We start from the raw sequence: 9492 nt of genomic DNA on the forward strand, positions 1-9492 counted from the left end.
ATGCCAATAGCCCTGGAAGGCCGCCGACCGCGGGCCACGGCACCTCCGAGAACGGTGCTGCCCATGACCCATTGTGTCGCTACACAGTCTGTCGAAGAACAGCACTGCCGGCAGAGAGCACCTCCCCCATCCCGCCAGCCGCACCAGACTCAAAGAGCACCCTGGACGACTTCGAGGGACGCAGTTTGCTGGAATATTTGGCGCTCGCGCTGTCACAGGGCTCGTTGGTCTAGGGGTATGATTCCTGCTTAGGGTGCAGGAGGTCCCGGGTTCAAATCCCGGACGAGCCCTAGCGTTTTGTGCAAACTGGTCGCACGTCGGTGGCTGAGTCAGCGCAAAAAGCTGCCCGTCAATGTAAAGCTAATTTCATATTTGCTCTAAGGAACTGACCCTCTGGTCCGACGTATGAAGGTGATTACCAAGGTTTCGGTACAGATCGTAGCAAATGCTTGTCGGTTTAAAGTGATGAAAAAGTGTTTCCGCCCGGGATCGAACCGGGGACCTTCTGCGTGTTAGGCAGACGTGATAACCGCTACACCACGGAAACTACTGCTTTCAGGCTTGCTTCACAGAGAACTTGTAACAAGGTTGCCATCGTAACTTAAAAATTCAATAAATGCGGCACTTGCATGAAGAAGGTACATGCAGCAGATCCACACATGACGTGGCTCACTGGAGTAGTATGCGACATAGGCAGGAAAATGCTGTTCCCGCCCGGGATCGAACCGGGGACCTTCTGCGTGTGGAGCAGATGTGATAACCGCTACACTACGGAAACGACGGACACGCTCACTCCATCCTTGTACACTCGAAGGCGCCTCAGCCTTTCTTTCGCCCGCGCATGCACACACCATAGTTCTTTTGACAGCCTGAAACCCATCGCTGCCGAGGGCTCAACAAGTCTTCGGGGTGCTCGAGAGGGTGTCTGTCGTAGCATCCCGAACGAGATAGCGGCGTTTCGCGCAGTCGTTATTGCAAGTCACATTAGCAAAAACAATCACCTCCTTAGCAGCAGGCAGTGCGAGCCCAGCAGCAGCTTTACATGAAGATGCCAATAGCCCTGGAAGGCCGCCGACCGCGGGCCACGGCACCTCCGAGAAGGGTGCTGCCCATGACCCATTGTGTCGCTACACAGTCTGTCGAAGAACAGCACTGCCGGCAGAGAGCACCTCCCCCATCCCGCCAGCCGCACCAGACTCAAAGAGCACCCTGGACGACTTCGAGGGACGCAGTTTGCTGGAATATTTGGCGCTCGCGCTGTCACAGGGCTCGTTGGTCTAGGGGTATGATTCCTGCTTAGGGTGCAGGAGGTCCCGGGTTCAAATCCCGGACGAGCCCTAGCGTTTTGTGCAAACTGGTCGCACGTCGGTGGCTGAGTCAGCGCAAAAAGCTGCCCGTCAATGTAAAGCTAATTTCATATTTGCTCTAAGGAACTGACCCTCTGGTCCGACGTATGAAGGTGATTACCAAGGTTTCGGTACAGATCGTAGCAAATGCTTGTCGGTTTAAAGTGATGAAAAAGTGTTTCCGCCCGGGATCGAACCGGGGACCTTCTGCGTGTTAGGCAGACGTGATAACCGCTACACCACGGAAACTACTGCTTTCAGGCTTGCTTCACAGAGAACTTGTAACAAGGTTGCCATCGTAACTTAAAAATTCAATAAATGCGGCACTTGCATGAAGAAGGTACATGCAGCAGATCCACACATGACGTGGCTCACTGGAGTAGTATGCGACATAGGCAGGAAAATGCTGTTCCCGCCCGGGATCGAACCGGGGACCTTCTGCGTGTGGAGCAGATGTGATAACCGCTACACTACGGAAACGACGGACACGCTCACTCCATCCTTGTACACTCGAAGGCGCCTCAGCCTTTCTTTCGCCCGCGCATGCACACACCATAGTTCTTTTGACAGCCTGAAACCCATCGCTGCCGAGGGCTCAACAAGTCTTCGGGGTGCTCGAGAGGGTGTCTGTCGTAGCATCCCGAACGAGATAGCGGCGTTTCGCGCAGTCGTTATTGCAAGTCACATTAGCAAAAACAATCACCTCCTTAGCAGCAGGCAGTGCGAGCCCAGCAGCAGCTTTACATGAAGATGCCAATAGCCCTGGAAGGCCGCCGACCGCGGGCCACGGCACCTCCGAGAAGGGTGCTGCCCATGACCCATTGTGTCGCTACACAGTCTGTCGAAGAACAGCACTGCCGGCAGAGAGCACCTCCCCCATCCCGCCAGCCGCACCAGACTCAAAGAGCACCCTGGACGACTTCGAGGGACGCAGTTTGCTGGAATATTTGGCGCTCGCGCTGTCACAGGGCTCGTTGGTCTAGGGGTATGATTCCTGCTTAGGGTGCAGGAGGTCCCGGGTTCAAATCCCGGACGAGCCCTAGCGTTTTGTGCAAACTGGTCGCACGTCGGTGGCTGAGTCAGCGCAAAAAGCTGCCCGTCAATGTAAAGCTAATTTCATATTTGCTCTAAGGAACTGACCCTCTGGTCCGACGTATGAAGGTGATTACCAAGGTTTCGGTACAGATCGTAGCAAATGCTTGTCGGTTTAAAGTGATGAAAAAGTGTTTCCGCCCGGGATCGAACCGGGGACCTTCTGCGTGTTAGGCAGACGTGATAACCGCTACACCACGGAAACTACTGCTTTCAGGCTTGCTTCACAGAGAACTTGTAACAAGGTTGCCATCGTAACTTAAAAATTCAATAAATGCGGCACTTGCATGAAGAAGGTACATGCAGCAGATCCACACATGACGTGGCTCACTGGAGTAGTATGCGACATAGGCAGGAAAATGCTGTTCCCGCCCGGGATCGAACCGGGGACCTTCTGCGTGTGAAGCAGATGTGATAACCGCTACACTACGGAAACGACGGACACGCTCACTCCATCCTTGTACACTCGAAGGCGCCTCAGCCTTTCTTTCGCCCGCGCATGCACACACCATAGTTCTTTTGACAGCCTGAAACCCATCGCTGCCGAGGGCTCAACAAGTCTTCGGGGTGCTCGAGAGGGTGTCTGTCGTAGCATCCCGAACGAGATAGCGGCGTTTCGCGCAGTCGTTATTGCAAGTCACATTAGCAAAAACAATCACCTCCTTAGCAGCAGGCAGTGCGAGCCCAGCAGCAGCTTTACATGAAGATGCCAATAGCCCTGGAAGGCCGCCGACCGCGGGCCACGGCACCTCCGAGAAGGGTGCTGCCCATGACCCATTGTGTCGCTACACAGTCTGTCGAAGAACAGCACTGCCGGCAGAGAGCACCTCCCCCATCCCGCCAGCCGCACCAGACTCAAAGAGCACCCTGGACGACTTCGAGGGACGCAGTTTGCTGGAATATTTGGCGCTCGCGCTGTCACAGGGCTCGTTGGTCTAGGGGTATGATTCCTGCTTAGGGTGCAGGAGGTCCCGGGTTCAAATCCCGGACGAGCCCTAGCGTTTTGTGCAAACTGGTCGCACGTCGGTGGCTGAGTCAGCGCAAAAAGCTGCCCGTCAATGTAAAGCTAATTTCATATTTGCTCTAAGGAACTGACCCTCTGGTCCGACGTATGAAGGTGATTACCAAGGTTTCGGTACAGATCGTAGCAAATGCTTGTCGGTTTAAAGTGATGAAAAAGTGTTTCCGCCCGGGATCGAACCGGGGACCTTCTGCGTGTTAGGCAGACGTGATAACCGCTACACCACGGAAACTACTGCTTTCAGGCTTGCTTCACAGAGAACTTGTAACAAGGTTGCCATCGTAACTTAAAAATTCAATAAATGCGGCACTTGCATGAAGAAGGTACATGCAGCAGATCCACACATGACGTGGCTCACTGGAGTAGTATGCGACATAGGCAGGAAAATGCTGTTCCCGCCCGGGATCGAACCGGGGACCTTCTGCGTGTGGAGCAGATGTGATAACCGCTACACTACGGAAACGACGGACACGCTCACTCCATCCTTGTACACTCGAAGGCGCCTCAGCCTTTCTTTCGCCCGCGCATGCACACACCATAGTTCTTTTGACAGCCTGAAACCCATCGCTGCCGAGGGCTCAACAAGTCTTCGGGGTGCTCGAGAGGGTGTCTGTCGTAGCATCCCGAACGAGATAGCGGCGTTTCGCGCAGTCGTTATTGCAAGTCACATTAGCAAAAACAATCACCTCCTTAGCAGCAGGCAGTGCGAGCCCAGCAGCAGCTTTACATGAAGATGCCAATAGCCCTGGAAGGCCGCCGACCGCGGGCCACGGCACCTCCGAGAAGGGTGCTGCCCATGACCCATTGTGTCGCTACACAGTCTGTCGAAGAACAGCACTGCCGGCAGAGAGCACCTCCCCCATCCCGCCAGCCGCACCAGACTCAAAGAGCACCCTGGACGACTTCGAGGGACGCAGTTTGCTGGAATATTTGGCGCTCGCGCTGTCACAGGGCTCGTTGGTCTAGGGGTATGATTCCTGCTTAGGGTGCAGGAGGTCCCGGGTTCAAATCCCGGACGAGCCCTAGCGTTTTGTGCAAACTGGTCGCACGTCGGTGGCTGAGTCAGCGCAAAAAGCTGCCCGTCAATGTAAAGCTAATTTCATATTTGCTCTAAGGAACTGACCCTCTGGTCCGACGTATGAAGGTGATTACCAAGGTTTCGGTACAGATCGTAGCAAATGCTTGTCGGTTTAAAGTGATGAAAAAGTGTTTCAGCCCGGGATCGAACCGGGGACCTTCTGCGTGTTAGGCAGACGTGATAACCGCTACACCACGGAAACTACTGCTTTCAGGCTTGCTTCACAGAGAACTTGTAACAAGGTTGCCATCGTAACTTAAAAATTCAATAAATGCGGCACTTGCATGAAGAAGGTACATGCAGCAGATCCACACATGACGTGGCTCACTGGAGTAGTATGCGACATAGGCAGGAAAATGCTGTTCCCGCCCGGGATCGAACCGGGGACCTTCTGCGTGTGAAGCAGATGTGATAACCGCTACACTACGGAAACGACGGACACGCTCACTCCATCCTTGTACACTCGAAGGCGCCTCAGCCTTTCTTTCGCCCGCGCATGCACACACCATAGTTCTTTTGACAGCCTGAAACCCATCGCTGCCGAGGGCTCAACAAGTCTTCGGGGTGCTCGAGAGGGTGTCTGTCGTAGCATCCCGAACGAGATAGCGGCGTTTCGCGCAGTCGTTATTGCAAGTCACATTAGCAAAAACAATCACCTCCTTAGCAGCAGGCAGTGCGAGCCCAGCAGCAGCTTTACATGAAGATGCCAATAGCCCTGGAAGGCCGCCGACCGCGGGCCACGGCACCTCCGAGAAGGGTGCTGCCCATGACCCATTGTGTCGCTACACAGTCTGTCGAAGAACAGCACTGCCGGCAGAGAGCACCTCCCCCATCCCGCCAGCCGCACCAGACTCAAAGAGCACCCTGGACGACTTCGAGGGACGCAGTTTGCTGGAATATTTGGCGCTCGCGCTGTCACAGGGCTCGTTGGTCTAGGGGTATGATTCCTGCTTAGGGTGCAGGAGGTCCCGGGTTCAAATCCCGGACGAGCCCTAGCGTTTTGTGCAAACTGGTCGCACGTCGGTGGCTGAGTCAGCGCAAAAAGCTGCCCGTCAATGTAAAGCTAATTTCATATTTGCTCTAAGGAACTGACCCTCTGGTCCGACGTATGAAGGTGATTACCAAGGTTTCGGTACAGATCGTAGCAAATGCTTGTCGGTTTAAAGTGATGAAAAAGTGTTTCCGCCCGGGATCGAACCGGGGACGTTCTGCGTGTTAGGCAGACGTGATAACCGCTACACCACGGAAACTACTGCTTTCAGGCTTGCTTCACAGAGAACTTGTAACAAGGTTGCCATCGTAACTTAAAAATTCAATAAATGCGGCACTTGCATGAAGAAGGTACATGCAGCAGATCCACACATGACGTGGCTCACTGGAGTAGTATGCGACATAGGCAGGAAAATGCTGTTCCCGCCCGGGATCGAACCGGGGACCTTCTGCGTGTGGAGCAGATGTGATAACCGCTACACTACGGAAACGACGGACACGCTCACTCCATCCTTGTACACTCGAAGGCGCCTCAGCCTTTCTTTCGCCCGCGCATGCACACACCATAGTTCTTTTGACAGCCTGAAACCCATCGCTGCCGAGGGCTCAACAAGTCTTCGGGGTGCTCGAGAGGGTGTCTGTCGTAGCATCCCGAACGAGATAGCGGCGTTTCGCGCAGTCGTTATTGCAAGTCACATTAGCAAAAACAATCACCTCCTTAGCAGCAGGCAGTGCGAGCCCAGCAGCAGCTTTACATGAAGATGCCAATAGCCCTGGAAGGCCGCCGACCGCGGGCCACGGCACCTCCGAGAAGGGTGCTGCCCATGACCCATTGTGTCGCTACACAGTCTGTCGAAGAACAGCACTGCCGGCAGAGAGCACCTCCCCCATCCCGCCAGCCGCACCAGACTCAAAGAGCACCCTGGACGACTTCGAGGGACGCAGTTTGCTGGAATATTTGGCGCTCGCGCTGTCACAGGGCTCGTTGGTCTAGGGGTATGATTCCTGCTTAGGGTGCAGGAGGTCCCGGGTTCAAATCCCGGACGAGCCCTAGCGTTTTGTGCAAACTGGTCGCACGTCGGTGGCTGAGTCAGCGCAAAAAGCTGCCCGTCAATGTAAAGCTAATTTCATATTTGCTCTAAGGAACTGACCCTCTGGTCCGACGTATGAAGGTGATTACCAAGGTTTCGGTACAGATCGTAGCAAATGCTTGTCGGTTTAAAGTGATGAAAAAGTGTTTCCGCCCGGGATCGAACCGGGGACCTTCTGCGTGTTAGGCAGACGTGATAACCGCTACACCACGGAAACTACTGCTTTCAGGCTTGCTTCACAGAGAACTTGTAACAAGGTTGCCATCGTAACTTAAAAATTCAATAAATGCGGCACTTGCATGAAGAAGGTACATGCAGCAGATCCACACATGACGTGGCTCACTGGAGTAGTATGCGACATAGGCAGGAAAATGCTGTTCCCGCCCGGGATCGAACCGGGGACCTTCTGCGTGTGGAGCAGATGTGATAACCGCTACACTACGGAAACGACGGACACGCTCACTCCATCCTTGTACACTCGAAGGCGCCTCAGCCTTTCTTTCGCCCGCGCATGCACACACCATAGTTCTTTTGACAGCCTGAAACCCATCGCTGCCGAGGGCTCAACAAGTCTTCGGGGTGCTCGAGAGGGTGTCTGTCGTAGCATCCCGAACGAGATAGCGGCGTTTCGCGCAGTCGTTATTGCAAGTCACATTAGCAAAAACAATCACCTCCTTAGCAGCAGGCAGTGCGAGCCCAGCAGCAGCTTTACATGAAGATGCCAATAGCCCTGGAAGGCCGCCGACCGCGGGCCACGGCACCTCCGAGAACGGTGCTGCCCATGACCCATTGTGTCGCTACACAGTCTGTCGAAGAACAGCACTGCCGGCAGAGAGCACCTCCCCCATCCCGCCAGCCGCACCAGACTCAAAGAGCACCCTGGACGACTTCGAGGGACGCAGTTTGCTGGAATATTTGGCGCTCGCGCTGTCACAGGGCTCGTTGGTCTAGGGGTATGATTCCTGCTTAGGGTGCAGGAGGTCCCGGGTTCAAATCCCGGACGAGCCCTAGCGTTTTGTGCAAACTGGTCGCACGTCGGTGGCTGAGTCAGCGCAAAAAGCTGCCCGTCAATGTAAAGCTAATTTCATATTTGCTCTAAGGAACTGACCCTCTGGTCCGACGTATGAAGGTGATTACCAAGGTTTCGGTACAGATCGTAGCAAATGCTTGTCGGTTTAAAGTGATGAAAAAGTGTTTCAGCCCGGGATCGAACCGGGGACCTTCTGCGTGTTAGGCAGACGTGATAACCGCTACACCACGGAAACTACTGCTTTCAGGCTTGCTTCACAGAGAACTTGTAACAAGGTTGCCATCGTAACTTAAAAATTCAATAAATGCGGCACTTGCATGAAGAAGGTACATGCAGCAGATCCACACATGACGTGGCTCACTGGAGTAGTATGCGACATAGGCAGGAAAATGCTGTTCCCGCCCGGGATCGAACCGGGGACCTTCTGCGTGTGAAGCAGATGTGATAACCGCTACACTACGGAAACGACGGACACGCTCACTCCATCCTTGTACACTCGAAGGCGCCTCAGCCTTTCTTTCGCCCGCGCATGCACACACCATAGTTCTTTTGACAGCCTGAAACCCATCGCTGCCGAGGGCTCAACAAGTCTTCGGGGTGCTCGAGAGGGTGTCTGTCGTAGCATCCCGAACGAGATAGCGGCGTTTCGCGCAGTCGTTATTGCAAGTCACATTAGCAAAAACAATCACCTCCTTAGCAGCAGGCAGTGCGAGCCCAGCAGCAGCTTTACATGAAGATGCCAATAGCCCTGGAAGGCCGCCGACCGCGGGCCACGGCACCTCCGAGAAGGGTGCTGCCCATGACCCATTGTGTCGCTACACAGTCTGTCGAAGAACAGCACTGCCGGCAGAGAGCACCTCCCCCATCCCGCCAGCCGCACCAGACTCAAAGAGCACCCTGGACGACTTCGAGGGACGCAGTTTGCTGGAATATTTGGCGCTCGCGCTGTCACAGGGCTCGTTGGTCTAGGGGTATGATTCCTGCTTAGGGTGCAGGAGGTCCCGGGTTCAAATCCCGGACGAGCCCTAGCGTTTTGTGCAAACTGGTCGCACGTCGGTGGCTGAGTCAGCGCAAAAAGCTGCCCGTCAATGTAAAGCTAATTTCATATTTGCTCTAAGGAACTGACCCTCTGGTCCGACGTATGAAGGTGATTACCAAGGTTTCGGTACAGATCGTAGCAAATGCTTGTCGGTTTAAAGTGATGAAAAAGTGTTTCCGCCCGGGATCGAACCGGGGACCTTCTGCGTGTTAGGCAGACGTGATAACCGCTACACCACGGAAACTACTGCTTTCAGGCTTGCTTCACAGAGAACTTGTAACAAGGTTGCCATCGTAACTTAAAAATTCAATAAATGCGGCACTTGCATGAAGAAGGTACATGCAGCAGATCCACACATGACGTGGCTCACTGGAGTAGTATGCGACATAGGCAGGAAAATGCTGTTCCCGCCCGGGATCGAACCGGGGACCTTCTGCGTGTGGAGCAGATGTGATAACCGCTACACTACGGAAACGACGGACACGCTCACTCCATCCTTGTACACTCGAAGGCGCCTCAGCCTTTCTTTCGCCCGCGCATGCACACACCATAGTTCTTTTGACAGCCTGAAACCCATCGCTGCCGAGGGCTCAACAAGTCTTCGGGGTGCTCGAGAGGGTGTCTGTCGTAGCATCCCGAACGAGATAGCGGCGTTTCGCGCAGTCGTTATTGCAAGTCACATTAGCAAAAACAATCACCTCCTTAGCAGCAGGCAGTGCGAGCCCAGCAGCAGCTTTACATGAAGATGCCAATAGCCCTGGAAGGCCGCCGACCGCGGGCCACGGCACCTCCGAGAAGGGTGCTG

The 9492-nt window shown here is 54.4% G+C and overlaps 27 non-coding genes across 27 annotated transcripts; 9 read left to right on the top strand and 18 right to left on the bottom strand.

Moving 5' to 3' along the window:
- The first annotated feature begins 218 nt into the window (after positions 1-218).
- Positions 219-290, top strand: Trnap-agg (transfer RNA proline (anticodon AGG)). Its single transcript has one exon. It is a non-coding gene; the product is annotated as a tRNA-Pro (tRNA).
- A 184-nt stretch (positions 291-474) lies between these two features.
- Positions 475-547, bottom strand: Trnav-aac (transfer RNA valine (anticodon AAC)). Its single transcript has one exon. It is a non-coding gene; the product is annotated as a tRNA-Val (tRNA).
- Positions 548-705: 158 nt separating this feature from the next.
- On the bottom strand, positions 706-778 carry Trnav-cac (transfer RNA valine (anticodon CAC)). Its single transcript has one exon. It is a non-coding gene; the product is annotated as a tRNA-Val (tRNA).
- A 488-nt stretch (positions 779-1266) lies between these two features.
- Positions 1267-1338, top strand: Trnap-agg (transfer RNA proline (anticodon AGG)). Its single transcript has one exon. It is a non-coding gene; the product is annotated as a tRNA-Pro (tRNA).
- A 184-nt stretch (positions 1339-1522) lies between these two features.
- Trnav-aac (transfer RNA valine (anticodon AAC)) lies at positions 1523-1595 on the bottom strand. The gene has a single exon. It is a non-coding gene; the product is annotated as a tRNA-Val (tRNA).
- Positions 1596-1753: 158 nt separating this feature from the next.
- On the bottom strand, positions 1754-1826 carry Trnav-cac (transfer RNA valine (anticodon CAC)). The gene has a single exon. It is a non-coding gene; the product is annotated as a tRNA-Val (tRNA).
- Positions 1827-2314: 488 nt separating this feature from the next.
- Positions 2315-2386, top strand: Trnap-agg (transfer RNA proline (anticodon AGG)). The gene has a single exon. It is a non-coding gene; the product is annotated as a tRNA-Pro (tRNA).
- Positions 2387-2570: 184 nt separating this feature from the next.
- On the bottom strand, positions 2571-2643 carry Trnav-aac (transfer RNA valine (anticodon AAC)). The gene has a single exon. It is a non-coding gene; the product is annotated as a tRNA-Val (tRNA).
- A 158-nt stretch (positions 2644-2801) lies between these two features.
- On the bottom strand, positions 2802-2874 carry Trnav-cac (transfer RNA valine (anticodon CAC)). The gene has a single exon. It is a non-coding gene; the product is annotated as a tRNA-Val (tRNA).
- A 488-nt stretch (positions 2875-3362) lies between these two features.
- Positions 3363-3434, top strand: Trnap-agg (transfer RNA proline (anticodon AGG)). The gene has a single exon. It is a non-coding gene; the product is annotated as a tRNA-Pro (tRNA).
- A 184-nt stretch (positions 3435-3618) lies between these two features.
- Positions 3619-3691, bottom strand: Trnav-aac (transfer RNA valine (anticodon AAC)). Its single transcript has one exon. It is a non-coding gene; the product is annotated as a tRNA-Val (tRNA).
- Positions 3692-3849: 158 nt separating this feature from the next.
- Positions 3850-3922, bottom strand: Trnav-cac (transfer RNA valine (anticodon CAC)). The gene has a single exon. It is a non-coding gene; the product is annotated as a tRNA-Val (tRNA).
- A 488-nt stretch (positions 3923-4410) lies between these two features.
- On the top strand, positions 4411-4482 carry Trnap-agg (transfer RNA proline (anticodon AGG)). Its single transcript has one exon. It is a non-coding gene; the product is annotated as a tRNA-Pro (tRNA).
- A 184-nt stretch (positions 4483-4666) lies between these two features.
- Positions 4667-4739, bottom strand: Trnav-aac (transfer RNA valine (anticodon AAC)). The gene has a single exon. It is a non-coding gene; the product is annotated as a tRNA-Val (tRNA).
- Positions 4740-4897: 158 nt separating this feature from the next.
- Trnav-cac (transfer RNA valine (anticodon CAC)) lies at positions 4898-4970 on the bottom strand. The gene has a single exon. It is a non-coding gene; the product is annotated as a tRNA-Val (tRNA).
- Positions 4971-5458: 488 nt separating this feature from the next.
- Positions 5459-5530, top strand: Trnap-agg (transfer RNA proline (anticodon AGG)). Its single transcript has one exon. It is a non-coding gene; the product is annotated as a tRNA-Pro (tRNA).
- Positions 5531-5714: 184 nt separating this feature from the next.
- On the bottom strand, positions 5715-5787 carry Trnav-aac (transfer RNA valine (anticodon AAC)). Its single transcript has one exon. It is a non-coding gene; the product is annotated as a tRNA-Val (tRNA).
- Positions 5788-5945: 158 nt separating this feature from the next.
- Trnav-cac (transfer RNA valine (anticodon CAC)) lies at positions 5946-6018 on the bottom strand. Its single transcript has one exon. It is a non-coding gene; the product is annotated as a tRNA-Val (tRNA).
- Positions 6019-6506: 488 nt separating this feature from the next.
- On the top strand, positions 6507-6578 carry Trnap-agg (transfer RNA proline (anticodon AGG)). The gene has a single exon. It is a non-coding gene; the product is annotated as a tRNA-Pro (tRNA).
- A 184-nt stretch (positions 6579-6762) lies between these two features.
- Trnav-aac (transfer RNA valine (anticodon AAC)) lies at positions 6763-6835 on the bottom strand. Its single transcript has one exon. It is a non-coding gene; the product is annotated as a tRNA-Val (tRNA).
- A 158-nt stretch (positions 6836-6993) lies between these two features.
- On the bottom strand, positions 6994-7066 carry Trnav-cac (transfer RNA valine (anticodon CAC)). The gene has a single exon. It is a non-coding gene; the product is annotated as a tRNA-Val (tRNA).
- Positions 7067-7554: 488 nt separating this feature from the next.
- Positions 7555-7626, top strand: Trnap-agg (transfer RNA proline (anticodon AGG)). Its single transcript has one exon. It is a non-coding gene; the product is annotated as a tRNA-Pro (tRNA).
- A 184-nt stretch (positions 7627-7810) lies between these two features.
- Trnav-aac (transfer RNA valine (anticodon AAC)) lies at positions 7811-7883 on the bottom strand. The gene has a single exon. It is a non-coding gene; the product is annotated as a tRNA-Val (tRNA).
- A 158-nt stretch (positions 7884-8041) lies between these two features.
- On the bottom strand, positions 8042-8114 carry Trnav-cac (transfer RNA valine (anticodon CAC)). Its single transcript has one exon. It is a non-coding gene; the product is annotated as a tRNA-Val (tRNA).
- A 488-nt stretch (positions 8115-8602) lies between these two features.
- Trnap-agg (transfer RNA proline (anticodon AGG)) lies at positions 8603-8674 on the top strand. Its single transcript has one exon. It is a non-coding gene; the product is annotated as a tRNA-Pro (tRNA).
- A 184-nt stretch (positions 8675-8858) lies between these two features.
- Positions 8859-8931, bottom strand: Trnav-aac (transfer RNA valine (anticodon AAC)). Its single transcript has one exon. It is a non-coding gene; the product is annotated as a tRNA-Val (tRNA).
- Positions 8932-9089: 158 nt separating this feature from the next.
- On the bottom strand, positions 9090-9162 carry Trnav-cac (transfer RNA valine (anticodon CAC)). The gene has a single exon. It is a non-coding gene; the product is annotated as a tRNA-Val (tRNA).
- Between the last annotated feature and the right edge of the window lie 330 nt (positions 9163-9492).

Source organism: Schistocerca nitens, chromosome 2 (genome assembly GCF_023898315.1).
Source record: "Schistocerca nitens isolate TAMUIC-IGC-003100 chromosome 2, iqSchNite1.1, whole genome shotgun sequence".
Lineage (NCBI taxonomy): Eukaryota > Metazoa > Arthropoda > Insecta > Orthoptera > Acrididae > Schistocerca > Schistocerca nitens.